A 21,343-nucleotide genomic window follows, 5' to 3' on the forward strand; every position below is an offset into this window, starting at 1 on the left:
GAGGCGACTGCAGAAAGAAAAGAGCTGGCTGTTTGTCTAAGCATTAGACAAACCCATAAAAAAAATCCAGCCCATAAAAAATGCCTTAATTTTATAATGCATTGATAATTCTTTACAAGAAAACACACTAACAAAGTCCCAAGGTAACAAAGGGAAAAATTCAAATTAAAAAAAAAAAACACACACACAAACAACAGAAAACAGCAATCAAACCAGTAAAGGTAACAGTACCTGAGACAGTGCAGAATTCCGGTTCATCAAACCCTTAGTCATTTTAAATACAGGATCCCGTTCTGCTATTACATCCATTGTCTTCTTCCCAATGAATTCTAAGGCATCTAAACCCCCGCTAATAATGTCCTTTCCCTAGATAGCAACATCAATGTCATTACTACTATACTGGGAAAATACATTTGCATATATTGTGGGGGGTTTGTAGCAGTCCAGGGACTTAAAACTCAGGGCCTAGGTGATGTCTATGAGCTGTTTTCCTCAAGGATAGTACTCTACCACTTGGGGAACAGCTCCACTTCCTACTTTGTTTGCTGGTTCATTAGAGAGAAGAGTCTTGCAGATTTTCCTGCCTGGGCTGTCTTTGAACCACAACCCCAGGTCTCAACTTCCTGAAGAGCTAGGTTTACAAGCATAAACCACCAGTGCCCAACCATTTATATGTTTCGATTCTTTAAGAGTGACTTACAATACTAAGTACTGGGAAGAATGTGGAACAGCAAGGGAAATAAATACACACCGCATGTGGAACCATAGTAGGTTCTCCTCTTTGGAAAACTGGCCAGTATCTACTATGCTACATATGTGTAGTGGTTCATCAGAAGACAGCTTAATTGTACAGTGCTTGCCTAGCATGCATGAATCCCTGAGAACAATTCCTCAGTACAACAGGAAATAGCACTGTGACTCAAGTGGTAGAGTGATAGCCTTGAGCAAAAGAAGCTCAGGGACAGTGCCTGGGCCCTGAGTTCAAGCCCCAGTATTGGCCAAAAAAAAGACATAAACAAAAATATTCAGAGCAGCCGTATTTGTGATAGCTACAACACGGAAACTATTTCAATGCTTAACAACTGTGGGATAAATAAAATATAACATAGTGACAAAATGGAATACCACATCCAAAATACAACATGGTCAAATAATACAAAAATGTTGTGGAAGAAGCTAGATACAAAATGTACTATAAGTATGTAAAGTATAAAAGCAAACAAAATTAATCTAAGATAAAAGTCAGGACTATAGTTATCTTCCTAGAAGGGGCATACAGTCTCTTAAAGATTCTGAACAATGCTGGGCGCTGGTGGCTCACACCTGTAATCCTAGCTACTCAGGAGGCCGAGATCTGAGGATCGCGGTTCAAAGCCAGCCCAGGCAGGAAAGACCGATAGACTCCTATCTCCAATAAACCACGAGAAAACCGGAAGTGGCACTGTAGCTCAAGTGGTAGAGCGCTCGCCTTGAGCTGAAGAGCTGAGGGACAAAGCCCAGGCCTAGAGTTCAAGCCCCATGACCGACAAAAAAAAAAAAAAAAAAAAGATTCTGAACAAGTTCACATTATGAAAATTCACTGTTTTAATTTTCAGTATGAAAATTAAGAAAAAATATAAAGCATAAAGCTAAAGTATAACCAAATATTGTAGTGTAGTGCATGCCTATAATGCCAATACTCTAGAGACTAAGATATGAGTATTGTGAGTCTGAGGCGAGCCTAAGCTACATTCATATCCATTCAAGGATGCTCGGGCTACAGAGTGAAAAGAATAAAAAGAGAATCCATAGACACAGTGTATGCCTATAATCACAGCTGCTTACAAAGTAGAGGCAGAATTGTAGTCCAAAGCCAGCACAAGCAAAACCGATGATCAGAACCAAAAACAAACTAGCTATTTCTGCTTTCTAGTTGCCATCGTATGATTGATTCTGCTTTGCCATGCCCTCCCTGCCATTTTGAACTGACATCTCTGAGAATATAGAGCAAAATAATAACTACTCCCTGTAGATAGATAGATAGATAGATAGATAGATAGATAGATAGATAGATAGACAGACAGACAGACAGACAGACAGACAGACAGACAGACAGACAGACAGACAGACAGATAGATAGATAGATAGATAGATAGATAGATAGATAGACAGACAGACAGATAGATAGACAGGTAAATAGGTAGATAGATAGAGGCATGCAGAAGAAAGGACTAAGGATGTGGCTCAAGTGGTACTTCATATTGCCAAAAGAAAGAAAGAAAGGTTCCAATAGCCAGGCAATGGTGGTCTGCTGACTCGTGCCTGCAATCTTAGCTTCTCAGCTACTCTGAAGACTGAGAGCTGAAGATCATATTCGAAGCCACCCAGACAGGAAAGTCCATGAGATTCTTATTTTCAAATGACTTCTCAAAAAATTTAGGAAATAGTGCTGTGGCTCAAGTGGTAGAGTGCTAGCCTTAAGTACAGAAAGGGTCAGGGACAACACTCAAATCCTGAGTTCAAGCCCCAGGACTGGCAAAAGAAAAAAAAAATATTGATCTGCACATAGTAAACATTTTTCTAAACAAGGGGAAACTATAGTCAGAAACAGATCAATGGTTGGCAAATGCTGTGAACAGACAGAAAGGTGTGGCTACAAACTGGCATGAAGGAACTCCCTCAGATAATGAAAATATTCTTATATCTCAGTGAGCCATACAAATACAGAAAATATTCTGTATCTGTGCATCACAATATACTGTGATTATACAGTATTAACATAACCATTATTTCTCAACACAAAGGCATATTGCAGAAAAAAAGTTTTACTGTATGAAAATTATAGCTCAACTTTGTCCTAAAAGACTATGCTGATTCTTAGTATGGGAATCAATATACATTACAAAGATGAGTATGTTTCAAGAATAATTAGTTCTGTTTACCTTTAAAAATCTTATACTAGATCAACTAGTACACCAAGTAATTTAACTATATTATATCAAACACTCTATTATGGAGAGAACTTTTGCTTTCAAGTTCTACACTTGCCTTCCTATACAGCAACTAGAAAACCAGACAAAATAGAAGAAAGAACTATTTTTAGATACTACACAAAAAGACAAAAAAAAACCACTTTGGTCCAGGAGAAAAGAGAAACAAAGTCAACCCCACAGCTGGGCTTTCTGCCTAGAGAAAAGTTCCAAACCCCAACACACAGAGGAGAACCTACAGACAACAGAACACTCACAGGCAATGTAAGTCAGGGATAAAGTCTGGTATCAGGTAAGGCTGAAGCAGCTACCACTTTAAAGTCAAAAAACTTCAGAGGATACAGCTATATAAGTAAAATTTTCCAAGAATCTACAGATGTGCTGATTTGTCTTTATCTGAGTAATACACTGTTCAAACACTAGGTAACGTCACACAGTTGGGAGAAGAACTAGCATAAGTAGTAAGCAACACAATCCCCATAGCTCAAGCTATGCTGAAACATCTGGTTTTTAAACAACCAAAGTGAACAGATTTCACTGAAAACCTGAGGAATAAGAGTGAATTCAGAGGAATCAGGGCGCAGCAGTAAAGATAAACTAGTCCTTAAGATTGAAGGCTAAAAGGCATACAATGGAAGAAACAAAGCCTCTTCAACCACTGGTGTTGGGAAAAGTGGGCGGCCACATGCAGAAAAGTAAAAGTGGACCCCAGCCTATCACCATGCACCAACATCAACTCAAAATGAATTAAAGATCTTAACATTAAACCTGAATCTCTGAAACTACTGCAGGACAGAGTAGGAGAGACACTTGAACTTATAGGCACAAGAAGAAACTTCCTGAACAGAGTCCCAGAGTCACAACAAATTAGGAGAGTGACTCGACAAATGGGACTACCTTAAAATAAAAAGCTTCTGCACAGCTAAAGCTATCGCAACCAAGCTAAAAAGACAACCAACTAATGGGGAAAAATATTTACCAGCAATATATCAAACAAGGGGTTAATATCCAGTATATACAGGGAACTCAAGAAACTAATCCCAGGGGAAGGGGAAAAACAAGTCGTTTAAATGAGGATACAGGAGGACCCGTTGCAACAATGAGAAGTACAAATTGTTATGTCAAAAAAGAACTTTACAACTTTGGGGGGGGGCGGGGAGATTTGGTGATGGGGCCGGGGGGAGGATGGGAAGGGATGGGTAGGGGAAACAAAGGAGGAGGCTACAATGCTTGATAAGAAATGTACTCATTATCTTGCCCATGTAATTTTAACCCCTCTGTACAGTATTTTCACAATAAAAAATAAATTAAAAAAAAAAGAAACTAATCCCTCTCAAACCTAACAAACCAATTACTAAATGGACAAGGGAATTAAAGAGAGACTTCTCAGATGAAGAGATAAAAAATGGCAAAGAAACACATGAGGGAATGTTCACCATCCCTGGTGGTGAAGGAAATGCAAATAAAGACAACCATGAGATACCACCTTACCCCAGTCAGAATGTCCCACATCCACAAATCAGCCAATGACAAATGCTGGAGGGGACGTGGAGAAAGAGGAACCCTATTACACTGCTGGTGGGAATGTACACTTATACAACCACTTTGGAAAGCAGTCTGGAGGGTCCTCAAAAAGCTAAATATTGACCTCCCTTATGACCCAGTCATACCACTTCTAGGCATCTATCCTGAACAACAGGAACCAGTATACAAGGACACATGCACCTCCACTTTACTGCAGCACTGTTCACAATAGCTAGGATATGGAAACAAACCAGATGCCCCACCACAGATGAATGGATCCAAAAATTGTGGTATCTATACACAATGGCATATTATGTAGCCATTAGAAATGACAAAATAATGACATTTGCAGGGAAATGGATGGAGCTAGAAGAAATCATGTTGAGCGAGGTAAGCCAAAAGCAAAGAGACAAATGGTGTATGGTCTCCCTGATAAGTGGATGTTAAATCCAAAATGTTAGGTGATACAACAAAATTAACAAGACTTAAGAAACAAAGAACTGGAGAGGTTCCGGGAAGATGGCGGAGGAGAAGCTGGAATCTGAACAAGCTCTCGCATAGAAAGCAGTTTTAGAGTTCCAGTGAACAGGACTAAGCCAGAGAATCACACCAAGTGTGCCATCACAGGACAGGGAGTTAGACAACAGAGGGGAAGCCAAGGAAACACATCAGCTGCAGCTGCGGTGGCAGGGTCGCGGCGGCGACCACTGCTGCGGGGTCATACCTGAGACACAGAGAGTCCGGGACGAAGGAGCCGGACGCAGCGGACGAGCGGATTCTACTCAACACCAACAAGAACCGACAAGGAGCGGACATCTTCATCCTGCTGTTTGCAGACCAGAGACGACCCAGGATCCAAGACTTGGCGTGAGTACAAGCCCGACGTCCTCACTCCTTCTCAGGGAGCAGAGGAGGGAAGGCCACCCCTCCCCCCCCAGCACCGGTGATCTCCATCTTGGATACCGACAAAGCTCGGAGGAGCTGCTAGCTCCAGCTCAGGCCTTGGAATAAAACGAGTCATTTAGCAGGTCACAAGAACTTAACGGCGAAGTGACCTGCCAGACTCAGCTCCATCCAGGGAAAAGTCACCCAGCTCAGGCGCCAGCCATTGGAGTGCCTTGACTCACAGGGTAACCAGAGCCAGAGGCTGCCCCTCCCTCTAGCAGCCACCACAATCAATTGAAAAACAGAAACCCTGAGAATGGCTCCAGGCTGGGCGCTGTGAGCTTTATCACAAAATAGCCCCAGGGAAAAGCTACTGTGTGTTGAAAGGCCTCAACTCTACCCAGAACCTAGCCTCATCACCACATCCCCCTCTTTTGTGATTCTCAAAGCAGATCACCCTCCCAGAAAACTAACCTGGGAGGGGGATCTCAAAATCTTGGGTAAAGCAGAGCATTTTTCTGCCTCTTCCAACCAACCGACTTAAGAAACCAATCAAGCCACAGGACCTCAAGCTGACCAGAGACTCCAACAAGAGACTGGTTACAGACAAAAGGGAGATACAGGATTCTTCCCACTCCTCCCCCCCCCAAAAAAAAAAATCAAAAGACTTTTTTTTCTTTTTTTCTTTTTTTTTCTTCTTCTTCTTTTCTTTTTTTTGCTTGTTTTTTGTTTTTTGTTACCATATATATATATATATATATATATATATATATATATATATAAATTTTTTCCCTTCTAAAACTTTTATTAATCTTTAATTTTTGCCTCTTCTGAAAAAATAATTGTTTTCCAGTAACTTTTTTTTTCTCATCTTATAATTTTTATTTTAGGAATATGTGAATGAGCGTTTTCCTTTCTTTTCTTGTCTTCTTTCTCTTTTTCTTTCTTTCTTAATTATCTTTTTGTTTTTTGTCTAGCTCTACTGAACTTCTGATCTTTTCTTCTCCCTTTCCCATCCTTAAAGTTTTTCACATCTCCTCTATGTCCCTCCCCTTCTCTGAACATATTCACATTCCTCTCTAAATAGACGGTTTTTAACCTCTATAATAACATTAATTTTTATGTTTCTATTTTTTTCTGGTCTCTCTTCATTCCCCTTTCCATCTCTTCTTTTTCTCTCTCTCTCTACTTGCATCCTACCCAACCCATTTCCTGCATTGTGATTAGGACATAGTTAACTCTCCCTGTGCCTCCCCACACCAATCTATTCCTATTTTTTACCCACATCTCTCCCTAATCCTAATAATTTCTGGTTTTCCAAATTCTTTTCTGTGGTTCAAAGTCTAACATATAGTTGTTTGATGTTGAATAGATGTATCTGTTGAACTAGATTGTACCTGTAGACTATTGACTGTACAAAGGCAAACTTTGGTTGATGGTTGCCTTAAGATAGTGTTCTAGCACAAAACTGGTGCAATCTTCATCTCAAATGAGCAGAGTAAGCCGGAAAAACACAAGAAAAATGGCAAATTCGGGTATCTCAATTCCCAATCTTGATAATCAGGGATTAGAACAGATAAAGAATAATCCAGAGGAGAGTTCCCAAATAGCTCTACAAACACTAATAGCAAACATGATAAATGAGAAGTTTGACAATGTACAAAGGACTCTGTATGAGCGTGATAGGGAGAGAGAGGAGGCATCCCAGAAGTTTATACAGGAATATCATAAGCGTGAGGATGGTACTCAAAAACTGATACAGGATTTGCGTGAACAACTTGAGAATACTCAAAGAGAAAGGGAGGAATGGCGTGAGCAGGCAGAGAACACTCAAAGAGAACTGCAGGAATCCCACGAATGGGAGGAAAGAGAACTGCAGGAATCCCACAGACGGAGGAAGCTAATCAAAGAGTAATTCAGGAATTGAGAGACCAGGTAGAGAATACACAAAGATCACTAAAGGCATTCATGGAATCCATTAACAAAGAGCTGAAGGAAGTCACGGAGACCACAAAGGGAATGCTGAATGGAACCCAACAGAAGGAATGGGAGTCCAAAGAAACCATAACCAATCAACTAAGTGATTTGAGAACAAACACTGAACACCAAATTAAGGAAGTAAAGAAATTCATACAAGACCTAAAACAGAGCTTCAACAAAGAACTTGAAGCCATCAAAGCTGACCAATTAGAAGGAAAAGAGATAAAAAACAAAGTAGAGAGTCTTGACAGCAGGTTAGACCATGCAGAAGATCGAATCTCAGGGATTGAAGACAGCCTAGATATTATAGAGAAAGAACATACAACCATCCAAGACAAGTCCAAGAAATATGATAGGTCTATCCAACACCTGGAAGACACCATCAGAAGGCCCAATCTAAGGATAATGGGTGTAGAGGAGCACCTAGAAACAGAAGTTAATGGTCTAGGAAATTTGTTTATCAGGATCCTAGCAGAGAACTTCCCAAATATACAAAAAGATAGGCCTATTCAGATACAAGAAGCTTTTAGAACCCCAAATAGACCAGACCAGAATAGGACATCCCACCGTCACATTATAATCCACACAGGATCAACCCAGACCAAGGAAAAGATCCTTAAAGCTGTCAAGGAGAAAAGGGTAATCACCTATAAAGGGAAACCAATTAGAATTACCTCAGATTTCTCAGCAGAGACAATCAAAGCAAGAAGAGCCTGGAATGACGTATGCCATGCCCTAAAAACAAACAACTATCAACCAAGAACACTGTACCCAGCTAAACTCTCCTTCATAACTGAAGGCCAAATAAAAACCTTCCAGAGCAAAGAAAAATTGAAACAATACATCTCCACCAAACCAACCCTACAAAAGATTCTTAAAGATGTCCTACACATAGAAAACCAACAAGACCTCAACAAAGGCCAAGAAACTGCACCCAAACTGAGAATCCAAGAACCTTAGGAAGAACCCAGTTTTCACAGCCCCCAAGAAGGTGGATAACATGGCAGGAACTCCCAAATACCTCTCAGTCCTATCTCTTAACGTTAACGGACTGAACTCTCCAATTAAGCGACATAGACTGTCTAGTTGGATTAAAAAACAAGACCCTTCTATCTGCTGCCTGCAGGAGTCACATCTTGCCCGTAAAAACAAACACATTTTCAATGTTAAAGGCTGGAACAAAATCTACCAAGCAAACGGCCCTCATAAACAGGCGGGAGTTGCAATCCTAATATCAGATAAAATAGACTTCAAATTAAAATTCGTGAGAAGAGATAAAGAAGGTCGCTACATACTAATTAAAGGATCTCTCCTTCAGGAGGATATTACAATTCTAAATATCTATTCGCCAAACAATGGAGCACCCAAATTTATCAAAGAAACACTACTTTCCCTCAAATCCCATATAGATCCAAAGACATTAATTGTTGGGGATTTTAACACACCACTCTCCCCACTAGATAGATCAACTCGGCAAAAACTCAACAGAGAAACCGCAGATCTAAACAGCTGCATAGATCAACTAGACTTAACAGACATTTACCGAACATTTCACCCAGCAGCATCAGAATACACGTTCTTCTCAGCAGCACATGGAACGTTTTCTAAAATAGACCACATTTTAGGCCACAAAGCAAACGTCTAAATTCAGAAACATTGAAGTTATACCTTGCATTCTCTCTGACCACAAGGGAATAAAATTAGAACTCAACACCAAAAGCCACCAAAGAAAGTCCGGTATCACATGGAGGCTGAACAACACACTGCTGAATCATGAGTGGGTCATGGAAGAGATTAGAAAGGAAAATCAAATGTTCATGCTATTCAACAAAAATGAACACACAAATTACCAGCTCCTCTGGGACACAGCAAAGGCAGTACTCAGAGGCAAGTTTATAGCTCTGAGCTCCTACATCAACAAATTGGAGAGATCTGAAACTAACAATTTAATGACACATCTAAACCTCCTTGAAAAAGAGCAGCAAGATAAACCCCAATCCAGTAGACGGAAAGAAATAATCAAAATTAAATCAGAATTAAAAGAATTAGAATCCAAAAAAACTATAGAAAGAATCAACAAAACAAAGAGTTGGTTCTTCGAAAAACTTAACAAAATTGACAGACCCTTAGCAAACCTTATCAGAAAAAGGAGAGAACACACCCAAATTAATAAACTCAGAGATGAGAATGGAAACATCACCACGGAAACAACCAAGATTCAGAACATTATAAGGGAATAATTCTCAAAACTTTATGCTAGTAAGTTTGAGAACTTGACAGAAATGGACCTTTTACTAGCAAATATTGACATGCCAAAACTGAACCAAGATGAGTTAAACCAGCTTAACAGGCCCATATCAAGCATTGAAATAGAAAGAGCAATAAGAGACCTCCCAGCTAAGAAAAGTCCAGGACCAGATGGTTTTACAGCGGAATTTTACAAGGCCTTCAAAGCAGAGCTCACACCAATACTCCTCCAACTCTTCAATGAAATTGAAAGAGAAAGCTCACTACCGAACACATTCTATGAAGCCATCATAACCCTCATCCCAAAACCAGGCAGGGACTCATCAAAGAAAGAGAACTATAGACCCATTTCTTTGATGAACATTGATGCAAAACTTCTCAACAAAATTTTGGCCAATCGACTTCAACAATTCATCCAAAAAATCATACACCATGATCAAATAGGATTCATTTCAGGGATGCAAAGCTGGTACAATATACGCAAATCAATTAATATTATTCATCACATCAACAGGAGCAAGAATAAGAACCACATGGTTATCTCAATAGATGCAGAAAAAGCATTTGACAAGATCCAACACCCCTTTATGATGAAGGTTCTGGAAAAATTAGGAATCCATGGATCATTCCTCAATACAATAAAGGCTGTATATGACAAACCTACAGCCAGCATTATACTCAATGGTGAAAAACTAAAGCCATTTCCTCTTAACTCAGGAACAAGACAAGGATGCCCACTCTCTCCACTTCTCTTCAATCTAGTATTAGAATGCCTAGCTACAGCAATAAGACAAGATGCAGACATAAAGGGGATCCAAATAGGGAAAGAAGAAATAAAACTCTCCCTCTTTGCAGATGACATGATCTTGTATTTAAAGAATCCCATAGACTCCACTCCCAAATTACTCAAGCTGATTCAAAACTTTGGCAAAGTAGCAGAGTATAAAATTAACCCCCAAAAATCAATGGCTTTTCTATATGCCAACAATGAGAAAAGTGTGGCTGAAATTAGGAAAGCAACTCCATTTGTAATAGCCCCACAAAAAATAAAATACCTAGGAATTAACTTAACCAAAGAAGTGAAAGACCTCTATGATGAAAACTTTAAAATCTTGAAAAAGGAAATCAACACAGAACTTAAAAAATGGCAAAACCTCCCATGCTCCTGGATTGGCAAGATTAACATCGTGAAAATGGCAATACTTCCCAAGGCTATCTACAAATTCAACGCGATACCTATCAAAATTCCACCCTCATTCTTCAAGGAAATAGAAGAGGCAATCCCAAAATTCATATGGAACAATAAAAGACCCTGAATAGCAAAAACGCTCCTCAACGGAAAGAACACTGCTGGAGGAATATCAATACCAAATTTCAAACTCTACTATAAAGCCATAGTAATCAAAACAGCTTGGTATTGGCATAAGAACAGACCTCAGGACCAATGGAATAGAATTGAAAACCCAGAAATGAACCTACAGACCTATAGCCATCTAATCTTCGATAAGGGAGCTAAAACAATAGAATGGAAGAAAGACAGCCTCTTCAGTAAATGGTGCTGGCAAAATTGGTTAACTACATGTAGAAAACTAAAGCTAGATCCTTATATATCACCCTGCACCAGAATCAACTCCAAATGGATCAAAGACCTTGAACTCAAAGCAGACACTCTGAAAACATTACAGGATGGAATAGGAGAAACCCTAGGACTCCTTGGCTCAGGCCGAAATTTTCTGAATAGAGACCCGGAAACACAACAAATCAAAGAAAGGTGGGACAAATGGGATTGCATAAGGTTGCAGAGCTTCTGCAGGGCAAATGACATAGCTAGCAAGATCAATAGAAAGCCCACCGATTGGGAGAAGATCTTTACTAGCCATACAACAGACAAGGGTCTCATATCTAAAATATACTTGGAACTCAAAAAATTAAACCACCCAACAACAAATCCTCAAAGAAACAACTGCCCAATAAATAAGTGGGTGAAAGACTTAAAGAGAAACTTCTCTGAAGAAGAAAGAAGGATGGCCAATAGACACATGAAGAAATGTTCAACATCCCTAGCCATCAAAGAAATGCAAATCAAAACAACATTGAGATATCACCTCACACCAGTTAAAAAAGCAAAAATCAAGAACTATAACAACAACAGATGCTGGAGGGGATGTGGACAGAAAGGAACCTTACTTCATTGTTGGTGGGAATGTAAACTTGTTCAACCACTTTGGAAAGCAGTATGGAGGTTCCTCAAAAGACTTCACATAGATCTCCCCTATGATCCAGCAATCCCACTTTTGGGCATTTACCCAAATGTATACAAACAAGACCACACTAAAGCTACCAGCACAACTATGTTTATTGCAGCATTATTTACCATAGCTAAGATATGGAACCAAGCCAGATGCCCCTCAGTAGATGAATGGATCGAGAAAATGTGCTATATATACACAAAGGAATTCTATGCCTCCATCAGAAAGAATGACATTTCCCCATTTGTTAGGAAATGGAAAGGTTTGGAAAAAATTATATTAAGTGAAGTAAGCCAGGCCCAAAGAAGCATAGGTCCCATGGTTTCCCTTATTTGCAATATCTAGTATAGGTATGAATCAAGCGGAAAAGGTCAGATAATGTGATATTAGGAAAATGAACCCTTAAATATGTATTTTAATGTTTTCGTTTCTTTCATGCATGTGTTTCTAATGCATTTATAAGATTATTTCTTTGTTGCTTTGTATGTCCCTCCCCCACAGTGTAACCCCCGCTTTCACTATATTTGATGTCAATATACCATGTGGAGGAGATGGGGATAAACAAGTCGTTTAAGGATTCAGGTGGACCTGTTGCAACAATGAGAAGTACAAAATGTCATGTCAAAACCAACTTTACAATGTCGGTGTGGGGGGGGGGCGGGGGGTATTATTGGGGGGGGAGGGGGGAGGCTGGGAAGGGAGGTGAAGGGTAAACAAAGGAGGAGGCTGCAATGCTTGGTAAGAAATGTATGCATTATCCTGCCCATGTAATTGTAGCCCCTCTGTACTGTATGTTCTCAAATAAAATAAAATTAAATTAAAAAAAAAAAAAAGAAACAAAGAACTTCCACTCATCTGGTCAAACCACTACTAAATAACTCCATGCTGCTGATCACATGTATGGTATATATGTGTACACCAGAGGAGAACCAGGAAGATGACACAGAACTAGAGGGAATCAGGGAAAAACATACAACAGCGGGACCCATCAGCTGCACAGGACATTGACCAAAATGAACTAAGCAACTTAATGGCAATTATGGGAGGGTGGGAACAAATGGGAAAGAGGGAACAGCTGATACTATGCAAAACAAAAGAAATGTACATACCACCCAATGCGGAAGAAATGACTGTATCACAAAGCTCATAGAACTCATAAATGTTATACCGTAATAGACGATTTGTTCCAGGAAAGTTAGAATGTGTTTGTGACTTTAACAGCATCACTATCCCACAATACTGTGAAATTGGGGAAATTATGTAATCAATCACAATAAAAAAATAAAAATTAAAAAAAAAGATTGAAGTCCACACTAGACTCCCTCTAAACAAGCCTAACAGAGAAGGAAATGGTGACACTGTCCAAAAAGAAATGTACTCTTAGCAGGGCACCAGTGGCTCACACCTGTAATCCTAGCTACTCAGGAAGCTGAGATCCGAGGATTGTGCTTCAATGCCAGTCTGTGAGACTCTTATCTCCAATAAACCATCAGAAAACTACAAGTGGCATTGTGGCTCAAGTAGTAGAGCACTAACTAGCCTTGAGCTCTAGAGGTGAGAGGCAGCGCCCAGGCCCAGAGTTCATGTCCATGACTGATAAAAAAGAAATGAACTCTTTACCCACCTTATATAACTGTAACCCGTATCTTTTAGTAACAGTTAAAAAGTTTTTAAGTATGAATCTGAATTGGGAAAGCAGGACAGGGTCACTGGTGACTCATGCCTATGGTCCTAGCTACTCTGGGCTGAGATCTAAAGATCACAATGGAAAGCCACCAGGGCAGAAGAGTCTGTGAGACTTTCATCTCCATTTATTTATCCGGCAAAAACGAGAGGCAGGGTTCAAGTGCCAGCTGTGGAGGAGGGAGACAAGGTAGACTGTGAAGACGGAATTCAAGCTCCAGTGCCAGAACATACACATTAAAAAAGAAAGAGGCTGGGCACCGGTAGCTCACAACCATAATCCTAGCTCACAACCATAATCCTAGCTACTCAGCCTTGAGCAAAAAGGTCAGGAACAGCACCCAGGCCCTGACTTCAAGCTCCAGGAACATCACACACACAGACACACACACACAGACACACACACACACACACACACACACACACACACACACAGACACACACAGACACACACAGACACACACACACACACACACACACACACACACACACACACACACACACACAGCAGAAGACAACATCCTTAAAGGAACATGACAAAATTGCAAAAAAGATACCAAGTGATTTCATTGGTATCTTTTATCTCAAACTTCTAAAAAAAACCCATCTCCGGTATACTTTCTTTCACAGTGAAATTAATGCTTAGAAATTTTAGATGGGAAAGACGTTAGGATGAAAAAGCCACCCATTCTATTCTGGTACACTTAATATTCAACTAAAATCTAAGTCCATAAAACTTCCACTGAGTAGTGGGAGTTCTCTACTCATGAGACACAAGTAAACACAACCTAAATTCTGTTCTCCATGCTAGTCTTCAAAGGTATAAAAAAAGGTGTATTCTCCCTATCTCCTTTCCTTAGATTTTCATATTCATGATCCATTAACTCTCTAACTTTTTAAGACATTAATACTAGCCACTCTTCCCAGGGTTCTCCATGATTTTTATTCCCCTTCTAAAACATGGCTCTGAATGACAAATATCCTTCAAGTCTTATGAAATCACTGCTGTTTACTATCCAAACATACTTCTAACTCCTGTTTTCCTTGTCCACTAAAAGCAATTCCTGATAAAAATTTCTGAAAATGCCAACACTTTAATCTTCCAACATCTCAAAGCATCAGAGTTAGACATTAAACCATTCTAGCTGCTGGGAGCATGAGGAGAAATGAAACTTCCTGTCTCTGTAACTCCTGAATTTGAGCTTATCTGTTTGAGAATACCATACCTGCACTCACAGCATGATCTGACAACAATTACAAAATCATAAAGAACCCAACAAATAAAAGTGAAGATACCAGGCCCCTACATTCGCCAAAATAACATGCAATACTCTATTTGTAGAGTTCTTCAGGGAGAAAAATAAATTCATTTTTAAACACATAGTGTGTTAGTCACAGACAAAGTAGCCTCACTTATGCAATCATCATTAAGAACAGTGCCTCATATATGGAGTAATTTGCCATGTCCCATGAAGTTATCTCTCCATTCTACTGACCCATGCACTATGGACCCGAAAGTAGGTCAATCCAGTTCTCTCTTAGGTATTCACAAGTAGTGATAGTGGAACCTATTAGTATCTGATAGGTATGTATGCCAAGACACAATATAACTCTGAAGATGGAGAAAGACAGGTAGAATAAATCTCCTTCCAGAGAAAAATGATAGAGATGAGCACAGAGTATTAAATGAGAAACAATAAGGGCTATGAGAGATGAAGAAAACAAACTGGTTTTTCAAAACTTTTCCATATGGATTAGAAGTGCAGGTTTCCTTTTGATCAATACAAACTTTCAAGACTAAACCTTGGCACAGGCCAAATTTTTCTTAAAAGAGACCCAGAAACACAACAAATCAAAGAAAGATTGGACAAATGGGATTGCATGAAATTGCAGAGCTTCTTGCATGGCAAAGGACAATAGTTAGCAAGATCAATAGAAAGCCCATGGATGGGGAGAAGTACTTCACTAGCCATACAACAGACAAGGGTCTCATATCTAAAATATACCTGGAACTCAAAAAATCAAATCCTCCAAAAATAAATCCTCAAAGAAACAACTACCCAATAAATAAGTGGGTTAAAGACTTAAAGAGAAACTTCTCTGAAGAGGAAATAAGAATGGCCAATAGACACATCAAGAAATGCTCAACCACCCTAGCCATAAAAAAATGGCAAATCAAAACAACATTGAGATACCACCTCACCCCAGTTAGAATGGCTAGAATCAAGAACTCTAATAACAACAGATGCTGGAGGGGATATGTACAGAACCCTACTGCATTTTAGTGGGAGTGTAAACTTGTTCAACCACTTTGGAAAGTAGTATAGAGGTTCCTCAAAAGACTACATAGAGCTCCCCTATTACCCAGCAATCCTATTTTTGGACATATACCCAAATGATCACAAACAAGACCATCCTAAAGCTATCAGCACAACTATGTTTACTGCAGCATTATTTACCATAGCTAAGATATGGAACCAACTCAGATGCCCCTCAGTAGATCAAGAAAATGCAAAAAAGAAAATAGAAAAAAGGCTAGAATGTACCTCAGCTCAATGGCAAAACCTTGTCTAGCTAGTGCAACAACGTGGGTTCAATGCCCAGTTATCAAAAAACAAAAGGCAGAAAAACAATCAAACAAACAAAGAACAAAAGGCAAAAAAATAGCCCTAAATGAACAAAAATACTTTTTGGTCCTGACAGATTTAAATTCACCTAGCCCTGGTTGCCAAACAAAGTGCTAAGCAATTCTTATATTCAACATATATGACAATATAATTTTAATACATAGAAGTCCTTGAAATTACTTCAGAGGCAGAGTAGAGGGATATGAGCAGTTCCAAGACACAGATCTCTAACTGGCAGCTGGATTCACAAGACAACACACCACACCAGTAGAATGTCCCCATGTCCTTAGTATCAAAATTGCACAAGCTAGCTACTGAATCCAAAGTATCCTAGGACTTAATGTTTCCATATATAGACCTCCAGCATGTTTGACTTCAGCTGAAATCTCACTGGGACTAGGGATCCCAAGGGAAGTCTCTGCCTTTTCAATGATATTTGAAGTATCTTGTCCTAAAGAAAAATCAAAATGTGTTGCTCTTTATTACCCAAACTAAACAAACTAAATTTCAAAAATGTAATATCAAAGTCCATGTGTCTAAAATCATGATAGCTATAAGACAGTTTATTTTTAACAATTAGGGTTATTAATCCTTGGAAATATCTCCTTAGTATAACATTTTTTATACAAAAACTCTGATACAACATCACTAAAGAACAGACATTTATAGCAATTCCTAGACTTCATTCTAATAAGAAAATGCTAACAATTCTACATGCGATGTCTATCATCTATCTCATGATCACTTGTCTTCAAACAATAAATCCCTTGAACAAATGTAGAAGGAGATTTATTAACAAAGTCCCTTGTAACAATGTAAACGAACACAGACAGTCATGAAGTGACTGATGATCTTACACACAGTGGCTAATGTAGCTGAGCCTGAGGAGAGCAAGGACTTGTTCCAGGTGCCCCAATATCCCCATCTGTCCTGGGATATATCTTTGGAAAGTTTCCTACTGTCCCAGTAAATGATCGGGGGAGGGAAGACACTAGAAAGTATGAAAGGGCTGGGAAGGTGGCTCAGTGGTAGAGCGCTTGCCTTGCATGCCTGAGGCCCTGGGTTCGATTCCTCAGCACCACATAAGCAAAAAGGAAAAAACTGGAAGTGGCGCTGTGGCTCAAGTGGTAGACCGCTAGCCTTGAGCTGAAGAGCTGAGGGACAGCGCCCAGGCCCAAGAGTTCAGGCCCCACGACCGGACCCCCCAAAAAAAAAAAAAAGAAAGAAAGTATGAAAAATTAGAGAGCAATAGTATAATATACGTAAGTTATCTAATTATTAGCCAAAGTATGTGGAACCAAATAATATTTGCTTAATGCACTGCTTGACTGACAGACACTTGCATGTTTTCATCATGTAGGCACCATGCAGCAAAGGTAATTACTGCTGATGGCATTTATAGAACTGAAAAACTATTATTTATGGTTGTAAAAACAAGTAAAGAAGTTCAATCCTAAATTAGCATTGAGCTCGAGTCTCTTAACCCCAACTTCTTTTTCCTTGTACCAGGGCCTCACACGTTTGGTTTGCTTGCTCGTGACTGGCACTCTACCACTTGAGCCATACCTCTAGTGTAGCATTTTGCTGAAATTTAGTTGGAAATTGAATCTGCATTTCATCTGGACCTAAGCATCCTCAGGAGCTAGGATTACTGGTGTGAGCCAGGGGTACCAGGTTAACCCCAATATTTTTAAATCCCAATATTTTATAGAGATTCTAGCTGGGCACCAGAGGCTCACACCTGTTTTCCTAGCTACTCAGGAGGCTGAGTATCTGAGATCTGAAGATCACAGTTCAAAGCCAGCCCAGGCAGGAAAGTTCATGAGACTCTTATCTCCAATAAACCATTAGAAAACCAGAAGTGGTGCTGTGGTTTAAGTGGTAGAGTGCTCACCTTAAGTTGAAAAGCACAGGGACAGCGCCCAAGCGCAGAGCTCAAAGCCCCATGACCCACAAAAAAATAGAGATTCTAGTCAGTGGCTGTCTGTAATACCTGAAAAGGGAGAACTTCTGAAGTCTCAGGGTCCCTGGAAGACCCAACATCTGGTCTTTTCAACTGGGCACTACAGCTTCCATTAACTTTCTTGATTGGCATGTTGGTCAACAGATTCATTAGTCTTCACAGACTCAGAATTCTCCACTGACTCCCAGTTTCCATCTTCAGTTATCACTGGAGTCTCAAGGATCATCTTTATCAGAAAGCCCAAGGGAAAAAAGTGATTGAGGTCAGCTTTTTTAGTATACATTATTTGTCTAAATCTTTTGACACTTTCACAGAGTCACAGGCAGGAACATTAGTAAATTAATACAGACAAGATCCCACAGATCTTCCCCCACGTTCTCCTAATAACAGCTTCCATAACTGAAGCATAATTCATTGTGGCAGAATCCACCAATCTTCAGATTTCAACAGATTTCAACTGAAACTCTTTCACTTCAAGAAGTATAGATGAAATTACATAGCATGCCACTTGTTAAGAATTTTTTACACAGCATTTAAGTCCCTCCAGACCAACTTCTATTGTATTAAGACTTTTTTTATTGTTTCTGAATAGTCCATGCTATAAATGTACTTTGGGACTATCACAGAAATAAGATGATTCAGAAACCTTATGTATAGGTGTTTATGGGAACCAAAGCTTTCTCTTGGGCTACTCAGTTTAGTTTTAAATGTTACTGTTAGGCTGGGCATGTGCCTTAGCAGTAGAAAGCTTGCCTAGCATGCATGAAGCCCTGGGTTTGATTCCTCAGTAACATATGAACAGAAACTGGCACTGTGGGTCAAGTGGTAGAGCACTAGACTTGAGCAAAATGCTCAGGGATAGTGCCATGGCACTGAGCTCAATCCACAGTACTGTCTCAAAACAAGGTATTTTTCTATTCTTTTCCCAAGTAAACTATCACTTCATTTTCCTAGTGGCAATGTATGAATAATCAAGTTCCCCTGAATTCTGATCAACCTTGTGTTGTCACTATTTTGATTGAACCATTCAAATAGGTATATAGTGGTACCTCACTGAGCCTTTTAAATTGCATTCCTCTAACGGCTGGGACAAAGGCATCCTTTTATGTGCTTATTTGCTGAATATATATTCTTCAGTGAAACATTTATTTGTATCTTTTGGTCATTATCCAATCATTGTGTTTTGGTTTTTATCATTATGTACTACAGAGACTTGAGAACACTGTTTATTGGAGATTTAATTCCTCTACTATATGGCTTGCAAATATTTCACGCTAGTTTATAGTTTATCTTTTTCCTTTCTTCCTAGAGTCTTTCCCTGAGCAAGTTTTTCATTGTGAGGAGGTTCATTATCTATTTTCCCTTTTACTGACTATCCTTTAAAATCTTTAGTAATCACTTCCTACTAAAACTCTTCCAGAGATTTAATCTATCCAAAAATATTTCTGTCAGAACAGTTTTTTAGGGTTTTGTTTCCTATTTATGTGGTGGCCCTAGGGAACAAAAGATGTCCCTAATCCTTTTGCTTTTGTTTTTTAGATAGGGTTTCCCAAATTTGTCTAGGCAAGCCTCAGACCATGAATTTCTTACCTCTGCCTCTCAAGTACCTGAGATTACAGGCATACACTACCATGCTTGCTATCTCTGAAACACTAACTTTTTGTTTGGTCTGCTCTTAAACCTTAATCCTCCTATCTCCTTCTCTGGAGTGTCTAGGATTATAAGTATAAAACACTATTCTGGGCCTTTTGCTATTATTAAAAATATTCATCATAAATATACCAAAATTCTGTTAGTATTGGAACATTTGATGTGACAAAAGAGATGACGATTGACTTATATTTTACACTTACTTTTTTTTTTACAGTGCTAGTGATAGAACTTAAGACCCCACACATACCAGGGAAGAGCTCCACCATTTGGCTATATCCATTGAATTCCTACTTTAACATTTTTTTTGCCAGTCCTGGAACTGGAACTCAAGGCCTAGGCACTGTCCTGGAGCTTTGTTTGCTCAAGGCTAGCACTCTAACCCTTGAGAGACAGCCTCACTTCTGGATTTTTCTGTGTATGTAGTATTGAGGAACTGAACAACGGGCCTCATGCATGGTAGGCAAGCACTATTACTAAACCACATTCCCTGCACCTCAGATCAACTTTTAAGCAACAATTCAATTACCCAATCTAATTCCTTCCCGAAGAAGAGAAGGAGAATCAAATACCATGAGAGAATAAATGTATTTCCTCCTCTTTCCTTCACTCTTCTCTTGTGCTCTCTCTCTTTCTCTTTCACCCTCCTTCACCCATACACACAGGTATGTATAAACTATTTTATAGAGAGATGGATTACATGTAGGAAAGAGCCAATATATGACAACAAATGTTTCAAACAGATTTAAAAAACTTATTAACAACTAAGGCAGAAAGACCAGCACACTACTATAATTAAGATACATACCAAAAATGCTAACAGAAAGGAAAACACCCATTTGAATCAGGAGACATGATTCATACACAAAGAACCAAACACAAGTCTAGAGCTTGGAGTGTCAAATCTAGCCTAGAGATGTTTTTAATTTATCTATATAGTGCCTAAACTTTTAAATGAGTTCCATGTTTAAAAACCAGTCTTCATACAAAAGTGCAAGTGTCCAATTTCCCTTGAAAACTGAAAGATCTAGCAACAAAGGCTATATAGTGACTGGTTAATAACTACTTCATGCCAAATAGCTACTGGTCCTTTTAGGCAATGCTCCTGCACCTCAAAATTGGCACTCGAATTCAATTCACTCATTTATGTTAACTGATTAGCCCTATAGTCATCTGCAAATACCTGCCATGAGACATACATCAGACTGTGACAGGTGAAAATGCCAGAGAGAGTGTTCAAAGGTATAAAAACAATCCATGAGAAAGCTCAAAGGTATACATGATACCAGTTGCCTGGAGCCATTAAAATACCAGAGAGAAAAAGAATCACGAGGCATGAAACCAGAAGGCAACTTTAAGATACCTTGGAGCTAAGCTGTAGGTGTGTGTGTGTGTGTGTGTGTGTGTGTGTGTGTGTGTTTGTGTGTGTGTGTGTGTGTTGTATACTATGTGTAATGCATGCACTATATGTAATACATACAAAATATATCATTGTAGAAATGTAATTCATTTAACTTCATATGATATTAAGACATACTCTGAAATAGGAAACAATGGAAATCTCTA

General features: G+C 39.2%; 1 protein-coding gene across 12 annotated transcripts in view; it reads right to left on the reverse strand.

The window, feature by feature from the left end:
* The window catches only part of LOC138837202 (hepatoma-derived growth factor-related protein 2-like), a 292,262-nt gene that overhangs the window by 23,159 nt on the left and 247,760 nt on the right, over window positions 1-21,343 (reverse strand). For 10 of the 12 annotated variants that reach the window (XR_011375242.1, XR_011375236.1, XR_011375235.1 and 7 more), the window contains one exon: window positions 18,158-18,353. The exons of 1 other annotated variant lie outside the window; for it this stretch is intronic. The gene's annotated coding sequence lies outside the window, so the exon portion shown is untranslated. Of the gene's footprint in view, window positions 1-231; window positions 554-18,157; window positions 18,354-21,343 lie in introns of those variants that run through there. One more of the 12 variants, XR_011375246.1, reaches the window with a different exon arrangement.

This window comes from Dipodomys merriami, unplaced genomic scaffold (genome assembly GCF_024711535.1).
Source record: "Dipodomys merriami isolate MVZ:Mamm:240054 unplaced genomic scaffold, mDipMer1.0.p SCAF_266, whole genome shotgun sequence".
Classification (NCBI taxonomy): Eukaryota; Metazoa; Chordata; class Mammalia; order Rodentia; family Heteromyidae; genus Dipodomys; species Dipodomys merriami.